At 32.5% G+C, this 17,134-nt stretch overlaps 1 long non-coding RNA gene across 2 annotated transcripts in view; it reads right to left on the reverse strand.

Moving 5' to 3' along the window:
* The window catches only part of LOC116419765, a 220,626-nt gene extending 207,120 nt beyond the window's left edge, over positions 1-13,506 (reverse strand). For both annotated transcript variants that reach the window (XR_004230064.1, XR_004230063.1), the window contains exon 1: positions 13,294-13,506. This is a non-coding gene — a long non-coding RNA (uncharacterized LOC116419765). The remainder of the gene's footprint in view (positions 1-13,293) is intronic.
* Between the last annotated feature and the right edge of the window lie 3,628 nt (positions 13,507-17,134).

The raw sequence follows: 17,134 nt of genomic DNA on the forward strand, positions 1-17,134 counted from the left end.
TAATAAGACAAAATAGTTCAAGTGGGGTAATCTCAAAATTATTTAAGTGTCTTTCAAAGTAAAATTATAACACCTGCATAATTGTCAAAGGTGGGAAACACAGAAACTTTTAATATTAAATATAAAACAACAAATGGTGAACATCACACACTTTCAGATAATCATTATTTACAGACTGTCTTTCTTGGAAAATTGTAAACTCCTTGAAAAATTCTGAAGACAGACAGAGATGATAATCCATGATATATTGCTTGGATTTCGTCTTCACATAAATCTATGTCCTAAAAGTTAATCAAATGAAACTCTAGAGAAGTAATATGTTAATAGGATTGCTTTCATTAAAAGTGGAGACTTTCAGCCTTTTCCACTATAGTCTGCAATTTATCAAACTGCAAATAAGAGGAGCACAATTAGCAGATGAGTCTGATCATCTTACCAAGTCAGATAGAGCTTTTGTCAATGACACAGATGAAAAATGCAACTCCCTTTACAGACTATTCATTCATTTCCATTGGCAGGCCCATTTAAGGAAAACATTTTTGGCTTCTCCATTATCAACTTTATCTCCAATATTCCTAGAGCCCTTGATATTTATTTTCCTAAATTGTACATTAACTACTCTGATATGATGATGATAATAATAGCTAGCATTTAAATGATATTTTGAGGTTTGCAAAGTGAATTGAGACTTCTCCCAAATATTCTAGTCATCTAAATCCACCATATTTCCTGATATAAATTATTTTTTCACCCTACTATGAAAGACCAATAATATTTACCTTTTAATCTCTTCCTTCTATATTAAATAGAAATGAGATTTACCATTTCTTCCTTTGTCATCTGATCACAGAATGTCTGTTGTGTCAGAATAACAAGGTCTTCCTTGACATTATTCTGCTACTCTTGATGACTTCACCCATTAGAAATAAATCTCTGGAATAATTTTCAGCAACTACTCCAAAGAGAAATCATTTTATGTTATTTTTAATGTCTAGTCCTATATGAATACTCTAGTCAGACCTCTAGAAATACTCTCTCAATCACAACTCTAGAGAATATCTATATTAATTTCCTTCTAACCACATAGCCTGAACAGTGTAATGGTAGCCATGGCTCTTCCAAGAAGAATTAGATGTATTCTGTTTAGCCCAAATGGGCAAGAAGAGGAGCTGGGGTTGAAGATGCAAAAAAGAAAAGATAACTTTTAAAAGGGCTGATGTACTTCCAATTTAATGAGTCCCAGTTCCTACAACTGAGTTTTATAAGATATACATTCAAGATGGTTTATGGTGCTTTTGTGAAATCATAGAGAATTTTAAGGATCTTTTTTGTGACTTTCAGGCCAGAGCCTAATATTTGAGATGTGCATTGAGAGAACAATAGAAAGATCAACAATTATGGCAGTCAGTGCAATGCAAGAACATTTGCATTGTGAACATTTATGGCTTTCATATTCTTGATCTTTCTTTTGGTCCTGGTTGCCTCAGAGTGAAAATAAATAGTAATAGTTATTGTTTTGACCAGGAACCTGAAGGATTTTCCCTCCCGGTTTGACCTACTAATTAATTCATTCTTTTGTGACTAGGTTAACTAAGGCCATTCTTTAATTTATGTCATTCTTACCTAGCCTTAATCACTAAATGGGCAGTTGCTTTAGTCAAACTGGGATCAGTTAATAGATCGTAACTAAAGAAGGCAACATTCCCCACTTCATCCAGGGCCATCTCCAGTCATCCTTATCTATATCTGGCCACTGGACCCAGATGGTTCTAGAAGAAAAAATGAGGGAAAATTGGCTTTTTATAGCCCACCCTCACTTAAATGCAATTCATTTATTTCAAGGCATCATCTACCTGCTGCCAAAGTAATCTTCAAGAATGAAGGACAAACAAGGTTGACTAGGATTTTTCTTGCAGTATAAAACTTCCAGGTCATTTTCACCAGATAAACTGACTCAGAATCATGTTTCCCTTATCTTCTACTGATTTTTTATCCCAACTATAAAACTTTCCATTTATTTTTATTGTATTTAATCTTATTAGATTCAGTCCAACGTTCAAGATACATGAAGCTTGACTTTTTCATCAAATCTGTCACCTATTCCTTTTAGCATTGTGTCTTTTGAAAATTTAATAGATATGTAATATAGGCCTTGATTTTCATCCGTTGATAAAAATGTAAAATGGCATAGGGCCAATAAAACATATGCACAGCTTAATATTTTTCACTGGATGATTCAAGATGCTCACTAGTAATATGACTTTTTTTGGTACTATACTGTAAATGAAATCACAGGTGTAGATAACAAACAGTTGACTGGAAACTGACGTCAAGGAAATTTCCTGAAATTTGCTTTCTTGATGAGAATATGCCCCTGATGTCAGCTTGATTTTAGGTCATGTGTTTCTTTTTTTCATAAAGGAAAAGTGATGGATGTGCAGCTGGGTGACCCTCTGGCAGTTGAACACTGCTGACTTGCAACAAAATAAATGATTGAATCAATGATCAAAATAATCTTCTCCCAAGTGGTTTCTTCACTCACCAGAATACTTCCTCTTCATACTTGCGTTTGATGTCTTTTGATTTGTGAATAGCATTTGAAGCTTTAGTTATCACTTCTGCATCACTAACCAAGAAGGCCACAGCTGCTCCTCTGCCAACTTGGGCTAAGTCTTCAAGCTCATTCATTCCAATTTTGTTGATAAGATGTGAAGGAGAGCCCTACATTGCTGCTCTCAGGGTGTTTGACTAATGCTTCTTCCCAAGTCTATGCTTTCCTCCTCTATAGGATAAGGTTTCACTTCTGCAGGCTTGAAATCAGTCCATGGTTTTGTCCCAGCTCCGATAAAGATATGTCTTTTAAGAAAGTTTCAGGAACAAATATTGAATTATATCTTTTATCATGCAATATTAAAAGATCCTTATAGGATTCACATGATGGATGAATAATCCCATGATTTAGCTTCAATATAATTTATCTTTTCCTACTCTCTGCAGAGATTTAATCAGTGAAGTAACATTAGATCAAAAGGAAGGCTCATCAAGGTAAGCTCTGCAAACATTTAGGAATAGAATATCTTTGTTATCTCCAGGTAATGTCATGATATTCAAAGATTTGTGAAGATAGTCAAAAAAGATGATGGAACTAAGTGGACAGGGAAGTGTAGAGATGATCTTGGAATTTTGTTTTGTTTAATCAATTCCACAGCTTATTCTAAATAAGTAAATGTGCAAGATATTTTTTTGTCATTGAGATATTTATATTTCCTGTCACTGAAGGTTTTATATTATGAGAACTTGAAATATTTATGAATTAGAATTCTTTCATTCATACAATTTTTTATACTTCCATCAAGAGCCAAGATCTCTCAATTCAAGTTAATAATTATTTTCTCGGTGTTCATCTTATCCATTCGGATGTCCATTGCTTCCTATAATGGTGAACACTGATCCCATTGCCATGTCAATATTTTACTAACTGGGATGCCACAATAACTGGATTTTCCATTGGACTGAAGCTTCTTTTCTGGGTGTCCATGCCCATCCAATTTCCTACAGAAAGTCATTTGTTCACTACCAACTTATTGTGAAATTTCAATGGGCCCAATGTCACATCTGGAACTGAGAACATCTGGATTGTTATTGAGATTTATGTGTGAACATCACACACTGTCCCCACCCCCCACAGTTTTAGACTCACAGGGAGCACCTAAAAAGGTCTGACTGTCCTAGATTTTAAAGTAAAGCAATCTTTTCATGTTTTGGCTTTTTCCTTCCCTTATTCTTCTGAGAGCAATTGTTCACTAAACAACTCTATTTCTTAAGAATTAGCTTTCTTCAAAATGGTAAGAATACAAGCCATTCTCCAAATGATAAACGGTCAAAGGATATAAATAGACAATTTTCAGATGAAGAAATTGAAACCATTTCTAGCCATATAAAAATGCTCTAAATACTATTTGTTGGTTAGACAAATATGAATTAAGAAAACCCTGAGATACCACTTCACACTTCTCAGATTGGCTAAAATGACAGGAAAGGAAAATGATAAATGTTGGTGGAGATCTGGGAAAACTGCAACACTAATGCATTGTGGTGGAGTTGTGAACTGATCCACTCATTCTAGAGAGCAATTTGGAAATATGCCCAAAGCACTATCAGACTGTGTATATCTTTTGATCCAGCAGGGTTTCTACTGAGCCTATATCCCAAAGAGATCTTAAAGGAAAGAAAGGGACCCTGGAAACAGAGTGGATGCCCATCAGTTGGACAATGGATGAATAAGTTATGGTCTATGAATGTTATGGAATAGTATTGTTCTATAAGAAATGATCATCAGGATGATTTCATAGAGGCCAGAGAGACTTACATGAACTGATGCTGAGTAAAGTGAGCCAGGAGATCATTATATACAATTACAGCAAGATTATACAATGAACAATTTCGATATACATGGCTTTTTCCAATAACAGTGATTCATGCCAATTCCGATGATCTTGTGATAGAGACCCATCTGTACTCAAAGAGAGGACTATAGGGACTGAATGTGAATTACAAAATAATATTTTCACTTTTTTGTTCTAGTTTACTTACTTTTTTTCCTTTCTCATTTTTTTTACCTTTTTGATCTGATTATTCTTATGCAGCATGATAAATATGGAAATATGTATAGATGAATTACATGTGTTTAACATGCATTGGATTATTTTCTATCTGGGAGAGGAAGTGAGAGGGTAAGGAGGGAAAAATCTTTGGAACACAAGGTTTTTCAAGGAAGAATGTTGAAAACTCTCTTTACATATATCTTAAAAATTAAAATCTATTATTATGAAATAAAAAAGGAAAATAGAAAGCTAATTCTAAGTAAAGTAAAAATATTTAAATTCACTCTCTCCATCTGTGAAACTGCCGTTCATCTTCTCTCTTATTTTCACACCGTTCATGTCAGTTTGGATTATTCTTTCATTGGTGTCAAGTAAGTCTACCTCCATAACATCTCTACCATCCACTCATTCTTTTTTATATTACTTTGATAAAATCCTCATTCTCACCTGCACACCCTTAAATATTTCAAAAGCATCCTAACAAGTCTCATTGCCTTAATTTCTTCCAGTTATAACCTCTAACATGAGACTTCTAGAATAAGTATTCCTTAGTCATCAATCTGAAATCATCAATTGCTCAGGAACTTGCTTCTTCTCTACCAGAGATAGTTCCTCTGAATTACTTTCAAGTTCTGCATCATTTCTATAATGGCTGACAAACAACTACATAAAATGTTAAACACAAAATATGTATATTAAGAATCAGGAGTCTGACTCTCCTCACATTTAAAATAAATAAACTATGTGTTTTCATTAGATTTCTTTTTTAATTCACGTTAGTGGATTGTGCAGAATGGCTCTCAGTCATGTTATTTCCATAATAGTAGAATTTTGAATAAACACACTAGATAAATTGCCTTCAAGTATACTAACTATGGTAACATAATATTTTTCTTCCAAAGGTTTGGTTATGAAGCTAAAAATGTGGAGCTCTGAATTTATAGACTAATCAGCAGTGTATTGAAATGCATATGAAGATTATCAGGAATTTATACAAATGCATTTTTAAATATTGCAAGGTCATGTATAACGAGAGGAAGAAGCTACTTGTGAAATGATTATTATTTCTTTCCTTATTCCAGTATCTCAAATGCATTATCAAATGGAAACAAAATGAAGAATGAGAACTGACTTTCTAAACTAAAAATTAACATTTTATAGAAAGACCTGCTTTATGTCTGGGTTACAGAAAACAATTTTCTTGTGGTAGAAATGACCCAATAAATTCAAGTCAACATTGCCCATTCATCTTGTGAATCGTACGTCTGTATTATTATTGAACGATAAAGACTATGTATTTAGGTAAGGGTAAATGTGTTCCAATATAGCAACAAAATCATTGTAATATTTTATTTGAAAATATGCTCTGTGGACTTTTTCTTTGTAGTAGAGAAATTCAGATCCTTAACACTCTTAAATTCCAACTTCATTCTTAATGAAAATATGTCTGTGTATCCCTAAGTTGGTAACTTTGAAATGCAGAAGTATAACTGGAAGAAATTTGCTAGTATTAAATAAAGCATGGTAGAGATGAGGATGACACAACAGCTTTGTTGATATGGTCACTCTCTTGGTGAAAAAGCAGAGAAAATCAACTATGGAAATGCATAAAACTGATCATCTACCTTATCACAAATTGAAAACACATAAAAGCCAACACAAGTCATCCACTGCTAACACTGTGACGGCAAACCAGATCGTTTGGCTAAAACAAGATCTGAGAAACGTTATTTTGGTACTACTTAGAAAAGATAAGTTAATTCTTAGGTCAGGATTGAAATTGGCCGCCACAAGCACAGAATGTTGAGTTATATCTTCTCATTGGAGTTTTGTGAGAATTTGCCAAAGAACTCAGATTGGGACCACAGAAGTTATTTATATCTTTGTATATTTTGCAAAAGTAAGAATCTCCCTGTGTTGTAAGAATGAGAAATCACAGGCAGTTACTATCAATAAAGGAACTAATAATATTGATATTGACTCCAGACTTGACTATATATTAGTTACTTTTACTATGAAGAGTTCTTTTACTTCAGAATATTCCTCCCTAATTAGTAAAAATTATAATCATTAGAGAGATCTGTACATAGCAAAATATTAAAGAAGTTCTGGTTTTATTTGTTAGGGGAAAATGCTAGCTATGGAATAAGAATAGAAACAAAGTCTTCTTCTACTACTACGTTCAAGATTTTTAACAAGTAAGTTAACTTCAATCTCAGTTTCCTCATCTATAAAATCCTCACCTATAAAATCTACAAAAAGATAAACTTGTGTCTTTTCTAGATCAAAATCAATTATATCTTTCAAAGCTGTAGGCACTATAACTAACAGCCTCTGCTACCTTAAGAAATCAACAATGACATTATTTCTAAGTCCAATTCTTCTTGTGCAGCAAAATAACTGTATGGATATGTATATACATATTGTATTTAACATATACTTTAACATATTTAATATGTATTGGTCTACCTGCCATCTGGAGGAGGGATGGGGGGAAGGAAGGAAAAATTGGAACAAAAGATTTTGCAGTTGTCAGTGCTGAAAAACTACCCATGTCTATATCTTGTAAATAAAAGGCTATAATAATAATAATAAATCAACAATGGAGCATAATCCTGAACTACAAATCCTTTTCTCCAATCTTTTCCTAGAACCCAAATTAAACCTCTACTCTGAATTACAATTCTAAAATTCTAATGCTAAAAGGAACTTCTAAGATCACCTAGTTCAGAACCTATTTTTTGACGTATAAGGAACTAAGTGGAAGAGAAAAGAAAATATTTAACTCAATGTCACCTAATTGGTTAGGCACAGAACTGTGTGGATGGACAAGGATGGGTAATTTCTAACCCAAAATTCCTTCCACAGTACTACATTATTTCATTACATAAAGTCCTGATACCAAGTCTCACTCTACCCCTCCTATCATTACAGAATGTGCATTTGTATATATCTTATAGAGATTTCAGTTCCTGAATGGGTTGCATTAATAGTCTTTAAAACTTCTCCCCAGAAGAATATGAAGAATATAAAGTTGGAATTTCTACCTTCAAAAAACTTTTTTTCTACTGAGCAGAAACACCTGTATAAATGACTGACCTTGAGTGGACTTGAATTATGAATTTATAGTATATTTACATAGTAGCTATTTGAAGACCTTCACTGATGACCTTTATATATTTATATATTTTCATTTTTAATTGCATAGTTGCATTTCATTATCTTAATATATCATGTTAAATTATTCTGACATTCTACAATCAATGGGCAAATTGATTTTTTTTATTTGTTAGCTATTCAAATTAAAGTCGCTGTTAATAGATATATAAATGTGTGCTTAAAGATAGGGATTTCTTGTTATCTCTTTTAATATATGTTGAGCAATAAAATTGCTAGGTCAAAGGACTCTTGATGACGAGGGTCAAAGGATGGTTTGTCACAGAAAGTCACTGTAACTGTCAGGTTGGAGATTGTCAAAGGAAAGGAAAGTTTCTCTAAGTTGATTTATATTCAGTTTTTGAGGAAGGTAGTGGGACTGACTAAATGACTTCTCTGTGTCTTTTCCAAGAATGCTACAAAAATGTCAGAGAAAGACACCAGTCTGTGATATGTTGTGAGCAAGTGGGCCAAGGGTCAAGAGCCTTTCAGAATTTTCCAGCTGCTGAGCAGTTACTGTTTTGCATAGAACAAAGGGACTGCTCAGGTGAGGTTTAAAAAGGAAAAGTTTTCTTACCAAAGTCTCTCTCAATTCCTTTTTTGATACAGAGGAGTAGAATCCATGGGAGATTTAATTTAGCCTAAAAAAGCTTAAATTTTTAAAGTTTCTGGTGATATTGGGTGAGAATTGAACTGAGACCCACGGGGGATTGTTCAAATGACTTTAAGCAACTTCAGAAATACAGAATGTATGTCTACAGAAATGTTCTTCAATCATTTTTGATCACCTCTTCCTTTGGTTTAAAGAAAAAGTTTTCGAATGTACCCCCAAGGAATGTATATCTTTTGAGTCAAATGAATGTTGTTTTTGAGTCATTTCAATAATGTCTAACTCATTGTGACCCCATTTGGGGTTTTCTTGACAAAAATACTTGGCAAAGACGCCATGTTCTTCTTCAACTCGTCATACAGAAGAGGAATTGAGACAAACAAGGTTAAAAGTAGTGTTTCAGTTTCTAAGCACAGTGCATCACTTAAATGATCCTTAAATGCAGGTGCTACTATACAAATATATTATGGATATTATCAACCTATATAAAACTGAAATTAAAAAGAAGATGATGCAAAAATTTTTGTTCTCAAAAATATTACAAATATAAATTGTTAGGTGATCATCTTTAATGCCATTTTGTGACAGCAATAAGACTTAATAGGCTGTCATTTCAAAAAAAATCTCTCACTTTGAGATGCTATGGTTTGAAATTCTGTTTTTAAATTCAGGTTATTTCAATATTTGATTTTAATGGCTAAGAGATGGGGAAATAAATAATTAATAACTTTCTCAAGACAAGTAGCTCTAAGTATAAGAAGCATATTGTTACTTAAACTCATTCATTGTCATGAATTTTTTTCAAGTCCTTATAGGAATTTTGCAAAGTTTTTGTTGAAATTTAACTATTAAATATCCAACATCCCTAATGCACATATTTTATTTTGACAAACTAACTGTAAGATATTTTGTTTTCATATTTTTGAAAGATAGGTTTGAACCCCTTTATAACTTATTTCAGATTATTAAACAATTTAGAAATTTTTTCTCTTTTCATTTACTATTTGGTTATTTATTTTAATCAATAGATGACAGTTATAATAATTTAGACAATAAAGATATCAGCTTTTAATATCTTGGCAAGTTTGATGGCTTCATGCTATCACTAGGCAAGATCAAAAAGTACAATATAATCTAAGGTATGATATAATAATTCATCATTTATTATAATGGATATAAATCCATTTTTCAAATAATTTCAAAATATTCTTGGTTGTCTTTTTTACATATCTATTTGCATTCTTTTACTTTATAATGAGGATGAAGAATAAAATAATTCCTATTAGGCTGACAAGCATCAGATCTTTCATTTTCTTGGACATTTATGCTCACATTCTTAGTATTGTCTTCATTTAAAAAAATTTTTTTTGCAAGAATAATTTTAAACCACAAACCTATTTTGAGAGGATTAGTTTAATTAAAATTAGAAAATGTAGTCATTAAGACCACCTAGTCAACTACACACAAATAAATTGAAAGGTAAAAAGAAAAAAAAATAACAAAGGTCTCGGTTTTATGGAAATCATTTCTTTACTTTCATGATACCTAGAAAACCATATTTTATATAACCCACAATTATCTGACATACAGAACAAGTGAAGACACATATTAGGGCTATGGTACTATGTCATAGCTACTATGGCTAATAAGTCTTTACCATGAAGACTAAGTATTTTCACTCAGTGTTCTCCTGTAACAATTATGAGAGTTGCTTCATGCTTCTCAGGCTTCTTTATTAGTGATTATGAAGCTCTGAAGCTTTGTTTTGTGTTTTTTTTTTCCCCAGTCAAGACTCTCAAATAATGACTATTAGATTATTTATATTGCAGCTGTGCTGCTATCAAAGGCACAAAAGCCTAGGCTGAAAATATTCCCATTTACTTATTCTCTTCTGAAATGTCCTTTGATATGATCTGTTTATTGTTCTGTATTTCCCTCTTTAACTAGTTATCAATATATAGATCACACAGAACTGAATGAAGTTGAATGGTGAAAATGATCCGTCCCCATAAAAAAGAAAGTGAAGAACGTTGTAAATTGTGGGGACAATAGGAATTCTAATGCATTGTTCAGTAACTTTGGGGAAAAACTTTGAACAGCAACCACAGAGTTCCTAATCTCTTTGGAGTTTTAGACCCATTCATAAGATCACTAGGATCCATACCCCAAAGAAAGAAAAAAACAGAGCAAGAGGTACTATAAATACAAAGAATGTATGAATATATATGTATATTCTTATGTATCTCTATCTATACATAAACCTATATATCTATATCTGTATCAACCAATTTATCATCTAGCTAGCTAGCTACCAGTTGTTTTGTGGTGACAAAAAAGTGAAAATGAAGAATATTCAATCAAAATAACTAAATAATTATGACATACTATTAAGTAGATGGTCATATATTAACTGATGCAGATTAAAGTAATCAAATACAAAAACAATGTCTATAACTACAAAAACATTGAATGATAATCAACTTTGAAAAACTTAAGAACTTTCATTTCTCATAGATTGATGAGGTGCTCAGGGTGCAGATTTAGACACAAATATATACATATATTTGTATATATATATATATATACATATGTATATATGGACAAACTCACAGATACATGTATTGTATGCATATGTGAATATATTCACACATATACATATGGATATGCATATATGCTTTTGTCATTGTCATTACTAATATAGGAATTTGTTTTAACTAAGCATATTTGATTTTTTTTTGTTTTTGTTTTTACAATTAGGGTTAAGTGACTTGCCCAGATTCACACAGTTAATAAGTGTTAAATGTCTGAGACCTGATTTGAATTCAAGTTTTCCTGAGTTCAGAGCCATTAATCTGTGCCATCTAGCTGCCCCTATTGAACATATAAGTGATAAGATTTTTTTTGCTTGGTTTGATTTTGCAGTGGACAAGGAAAGGTAGAAGAGAGAAAAAATAGATTTTTGTTAATTAAATATATATATATATAACTATTTTAAGAACTGCACATGATAGAAATTCACTACTTCATACATAATCTTTGTTCTCTTTATTTAAATACACTTTTAAAGTGTATTTTTTAAATTAATTTTTTTAAATAATGATTTTTAAAAACTGATGCAAAGTTCTACAAGTAAATCATTATAACAATAGTTACTATTTATATAGATTTTATAGACTTTTTATTGTTTAAAAAAGCACTTTACAAATATTTAGATCATTTTATCTTCACAATTATGAGAACTGAATGCTACTACTATTCTCACTTTATGGTTATTATCCACATTTCACAAGTGGAAAAAAATGAAGCCAAAAGGCTAATGAGTTATCCTAAATCTCTCATAATCTTCATTATTTGAACTCTACTTCTCTATTCATTTCACAACCCGATTGACACAAACGCAACAAAGTTGAAAGGAAGTCTCTTTTGGTGTGTCATTTAGCATTGTGTGAACTGCTGGTAGCCTTAGTCTAAAGGAAAGAGAAGGAAGAACAAGGTCTATATTTAATATGCAAGAGCTATATTTTCCTCATAGTGGCTTACATTTTTTAAAAAAGTCAAAATAAGTTAATTTAAGATAAATTGAACAGGTAATAACAAGCAATTGAGGACAGATAGTTTTTAATTTAAAATATGCCTGGAAAAAAACGAGGGTATTTGTTATTGCAAATGAAAATTTATAGGGCCATTGCAAAGTCATATCTTCAAGAGAAGTAGATATGCCTTTGGAATATAATTTTGATTCTTTTTAAAAGTGACCAAAAATACAAATGTCAAGGCATTTTGCACAGGGAAGTAGGAAAAAAAGAAAATATATAGTTTATTGATAATCTGATATTATTTAATAGCAATAATTAATGAGTAATTTACTTGCACTAAATGTCCTACTTCCTTATCACTTCTATTTCAGTAATGCAACCGATAATTACATGATTTTCCATTTTGACTCCTGATCATTCAAGCTCAACCTAATCATTCTGTGCATGACTGGATACTTCCCCAGAGCACATTGCTTCAGGAAATCTTGCCCCATTTTTGCTTCATATGATTATGACTCATTCAACTAAATACACAGGAATGACCAGGTCAGAAGCACCATTCAGTAGAAACACAAACAAGGTAGAATATCTCAGGCCTCTGAGCCAAAGGAACTGAAAGGCGTCTTTCTATTTTTCAGTTTATCATTATATTAATCGTTTGTTTCAGTGGACTCCATTTTGGTGGATAAGGAGCTGACCTTGGAGTCTGGAATGTGTGGATACAATTCTCTCTGACAGATTTTCTCTGCATTACTTTAGGCAAGTAACAACCTTTCAGTGCTCTAGAAAACTCTAATTTCCAGTAAAAGTGTTGACCTATATTGTTAGCAGAAGTTCCCCATTGGCTAGTTTTCTATATCAATTAAAGCACAAATCCAATCTCTACTGCTTTATAAATATTATTTAAAGGTCTTTTGATTTTCTCCATGGAGCACCAAAACTATGCCATTACTAAGAGCTTCAATTTCTTTCTACATGAATTGCTACAACTCATTTGTTAAAAATTTCTGTTATTCTTAAACCTGTTGTCATCATCAGCATTCTTCCCTGCAAATTTAACACCTTTCACAAGGATGTGCTCTTAGAGAATTTGTTCTAATATGAACATTTATTAAGCACTGAGAAATAAAGGACATTATGTTTTATTTATCAAATTAAAGAAAAAGAATTTGCCTAAACTTATTTTTAATTCACAACTAAATTTTACTTAAAACAGAAACTTTTAAAGATTAATAATAATAACAATAATAATAATAACTAGATTTTATATACAGCCTATTGTGCTGGGCTTTATAAATGTTACTTTGTTGATCTTCACAACCCTTAGAGTTATATGGTATTATTAGCCTGATTTCACAATTGAAGAAACTGAGGTAAAATAACTTACAAGTAACTGTTGTCAAAGTTGACCAACTCCTAAGAAACTCAGGCAATATTTGGACTTGGGTTTCTTTAACTCCAGGACTAGCTGATTGAGGCTAGCTGATTCTCCATCATGGTTTTAAAACACAAGAGAATGCCTGCATAACCCCAACATATCCTATACAGTCTAGGTCTGCATCTGTTTTACTTTCTCTTTTATCATGGCTTTTCTTTGAATCGTTGCTAGGAATCACAGTGTTTGAAAAGAATATTGCCAATATTCTATCTCAGCCCTCCACCTACTACAGGAATTTTCTCTATAGAATCACTCAGGTGCTCAATCATCATATAATTACACGAATATCCCTAGGGAGAAAGTGGGTTATTAGACGCAATAAGGTACTAATAAATGGTAGAAAATGTGAATTAATCAACGATTCTGAAATCAAAATTGTTTAATCACTATATCTGTTTATTCTTTATTGATTATTGTAGATTCATAGATATCATATATCATCAAATGATACTTCTATAGCTTCCACTTGTCAGCTATGCTTATAACCATAGAAATCACTGATGAATATGGGTTAGATTGAATGGCTCCTAGATGACAGTGATAATATTCTTAAATATTCTTATGAAAACTAGAGCATGCAGGATGCTCAATTTGAAATTGAAAAGGGCCTTTTTGAAAGATTATTTAGTCATTTTTGTGAATGCTTCCCTGCCTTGTCCATTCCAAAGTATAATTTCAGTTTTTGTCCATCTCTGAGTTTGAATAATTAGTTTTTGGGTTTCCTCCCATTCCCCTGAATAATTGAGTGTCGGCAGGATTCCTCCTTTCTTCTAATTGCTGTAATTTTTATTGAACAGCTTTAAGTTTGGGTCCTGTTAAAGGTAATAGAAATGAACATTTTTTACATTGAAACATTATTTATAGGCCATCTGAAATAATTTAGTAGTATAATGCTTGTCACCCCAGTGAAAAGAAATTCAAAATGGTTTTTGTAACAATGAATTAGCTTGAGAATGAGACAACCATTACCAGCAATTTCATCTTGCTTCCTTTCTTTTCATAGAATTTAGATCTAAAGGGGACCTTAGAGATCTTTCTAGTCCATTCTTCTCATTTTATAGATGAGGAAAACATAATTTATTATGTATCTAAAATAGTACTAAAGTAAGAATGAATTAAGATAAACAGAGCTCTTCTCCAGCTATTAATTTTCAGCTAGTACTGACTGGAAGAAATTTTGCCAGCAAATCCACATTGCATCCTCTAGCAACATTTTAATTATCTAGGTAAAACTGAGAGGTTCATGCTTAGTTATTGTCTGACATTCACTTTTGCAATGATAGGAGGTACATGAGATCTAGGGGGAAAGGAAGGAGAGTGAACTGAAATCACAAGGTACAGATTAGAAACTAGGATAGGCAAGATCACAAATATACAAAAATTATATAATATTCTTCAACAGATTAAATATCTGACAAAAGCATAATTTGGAGAAGTCAACACAATGAACAAAATAAATAGAAAATAAAAATGAATTTTCAAAAAAAAACCAGAAAGCAAGGAAGAAACAAGGAAGATGAATTTATTTTCTGGTGAATAATAAAGCTAAGATGTTTCAGAATAAGATGTTTCAATTGCTCTGAAATCATACAAAATAGAATTGAAGGACAGTGGAGTGGACAGCTAATATTAAAAAGAATAAGAGCCTCAAAATTAAATCTACTTTTCTGGTTACAGTGAAGTAGCTAGATTTAATTTATATTAGATATAGTGAGATGGAAAGTGATTCTTCCTTTAGGGCATTCTGAAGAATCTCTTAATAGGTTGATCATTGCAGTGTTCTTAGTTGACTAGGTCAGATTTTGCATAAATAGCAGAAAAGGACATGAGTCTCTTGAATTTGAGGGCAGGCCTCAGCAGAAATATATTACCATAATATGAGGCCATTTTTGTAGGTACTTTTTGGCAAGACTATTACCAAGATTATTGTTGCATTCTAACCATGTTTAAGTTCATTTCTAGAAGTGGGAGTATAGGGCAAAGTACTCAGTTGTGGAGAAGTACCATATCACACTGCTATGACCTTTGACAACATCCAGTTGGAACAATTCATTTAGTACATGAAACTCTGAAAAGTGAATTCATCCATTTGAGTGACCATCTAGTGAGTGATTCTTTAACTGAAAGCATCATGGTGACCAAATGCACCTTATCCAGTGACTCTTAATTACAGGATTGTATGCAAATTCCCTTAAAATTAGTTTGTTCTCCCCCACACCCAGGAACTCCAGACTGTGGACTACCTTGGGGTTGGTATCACTCCCCTTAACCCCACTACCCCTTCTCCCTTTGTCTCCCCCTCTCTCTTTCTTTGAGAATCAGATCTACTTTTAGATCCCTAATCTTTGCCTACTTCTCTGGATCTCTCCAATGACTAGAACATGTCTATCTGCTCTCTTTTATGACACAATATTACATTTTAAGGCAATTAAATCATCCCAATACTGAGACTTAATCAGTGCTACATTAGCTTTAGGTAGAGGATGTAACAGAACCCTTTATATCTATTCAAAATATCAGGAATTGACCTCAGGCCTTTAAGCTCATCAAGGTGACCAGATTGTCCCATTCAAACCTCTACATACAGATGAAACATTTACAAAGAGATAATGAGACAATTTTGAGGATTAATAGTAGCTGACATTAATGTGGTGATTTATGCTTTGCCAAGTACTTTACTTATATTTCCTTTTTTTTCTTTGAAATCTATTCTCTTATATTCTGATTTAAATAAAAAGCTTTTTTTTACAGCTCTCTTTCCCAGTGTTTCTTTGCACACCAGCATCACTGCAGACTCAAAGAAGTCATTCCTTCTCGACTTATAATATCATGAATGTTTATCTAACAGATTGACTGGGAAAAATATCTCTGAGTGCCTTTTATGCCTATGGAGCAATTGATCATCAAGATAGGAGGGCCTCACAGTGCACTGATAGGACTTGAATTTGTTTTATGAAACAAGGCTGAGGTTTCCAATTCCAATCCCTGCTGGTGGGACTGCAGGACTGCTGAGACTCTTCAAGAGAAGGCTCAGGAGCTAGCTCCTCAGAACTCTCACCTGGTGAGATCACTTGTAAAAGCCAACTTTCTGAAATATTAGATAGCAAAGGAGGGAAGTGATTCAGAACTTATATAATTAAGTATTAACTTGAATTCTATCGCATTGACTTCAAGATTTATATGCTATAACATAATCATTTTCTCTACAGTAGAAAAAAATTATCTTTGGTACCCAGAATAACTTCTTTTAAATAGATAACTTTATACTCAAGGATTATGGAGATGTAGAAGCTAAGGAGATCTCAGTGATATAAAGTAAATAGATAGAGATGCATAAATATAGGCTAACCTGCTTTTGTGGGGTTTTTGCACATTTCTTTTGCATATATTTGTTTCATTTTTTGCAAAGAGAAAGCTTGTGACAATCCTGCATGGAAAAAAATCTACTGGTGCATTTTTCCAAAAACTGGGACTTACTTCATGTTTCTGTGTCATGTTTTGATAATTCCCCAAATATTTCATACTTAATCATTATTATTATATCTTATGATGGTACACGATCAGTGATCTTTGATGTTATTGGTCTTTGGTCACCACAAACTGTCCCCATATAAGACAATAAATGTTGTGTGTGTTCTGACTGCTTCACCAACTAGCAATTTCTCCCATTTCTCTCCTTCTCCTCAGGCCACTCTCCCCTATTTCCCAAGATACAGCAATAATGAAATTAGGCCTTTTAGTACTCCTAACTTTATCTCTTCAGTATCAAGCAAAAGGAAATAAATCAGTG

This window comes from Sarcophilus harrisii, chromosome 6 (genome assembly GCF_902635505.1).
Source record: "Sarcophilus harrisii chromosome 6, mSarHar1.11, whole genome shotgun sequence".
In the NCBI taxonomy this organism is placed as follows: Eukaryota; Metazoa; Chordata; class Mammalia; order Dasyuromorphia; family Dasyuridae; genus Sarcophilus; species Sarcophilus harrisii.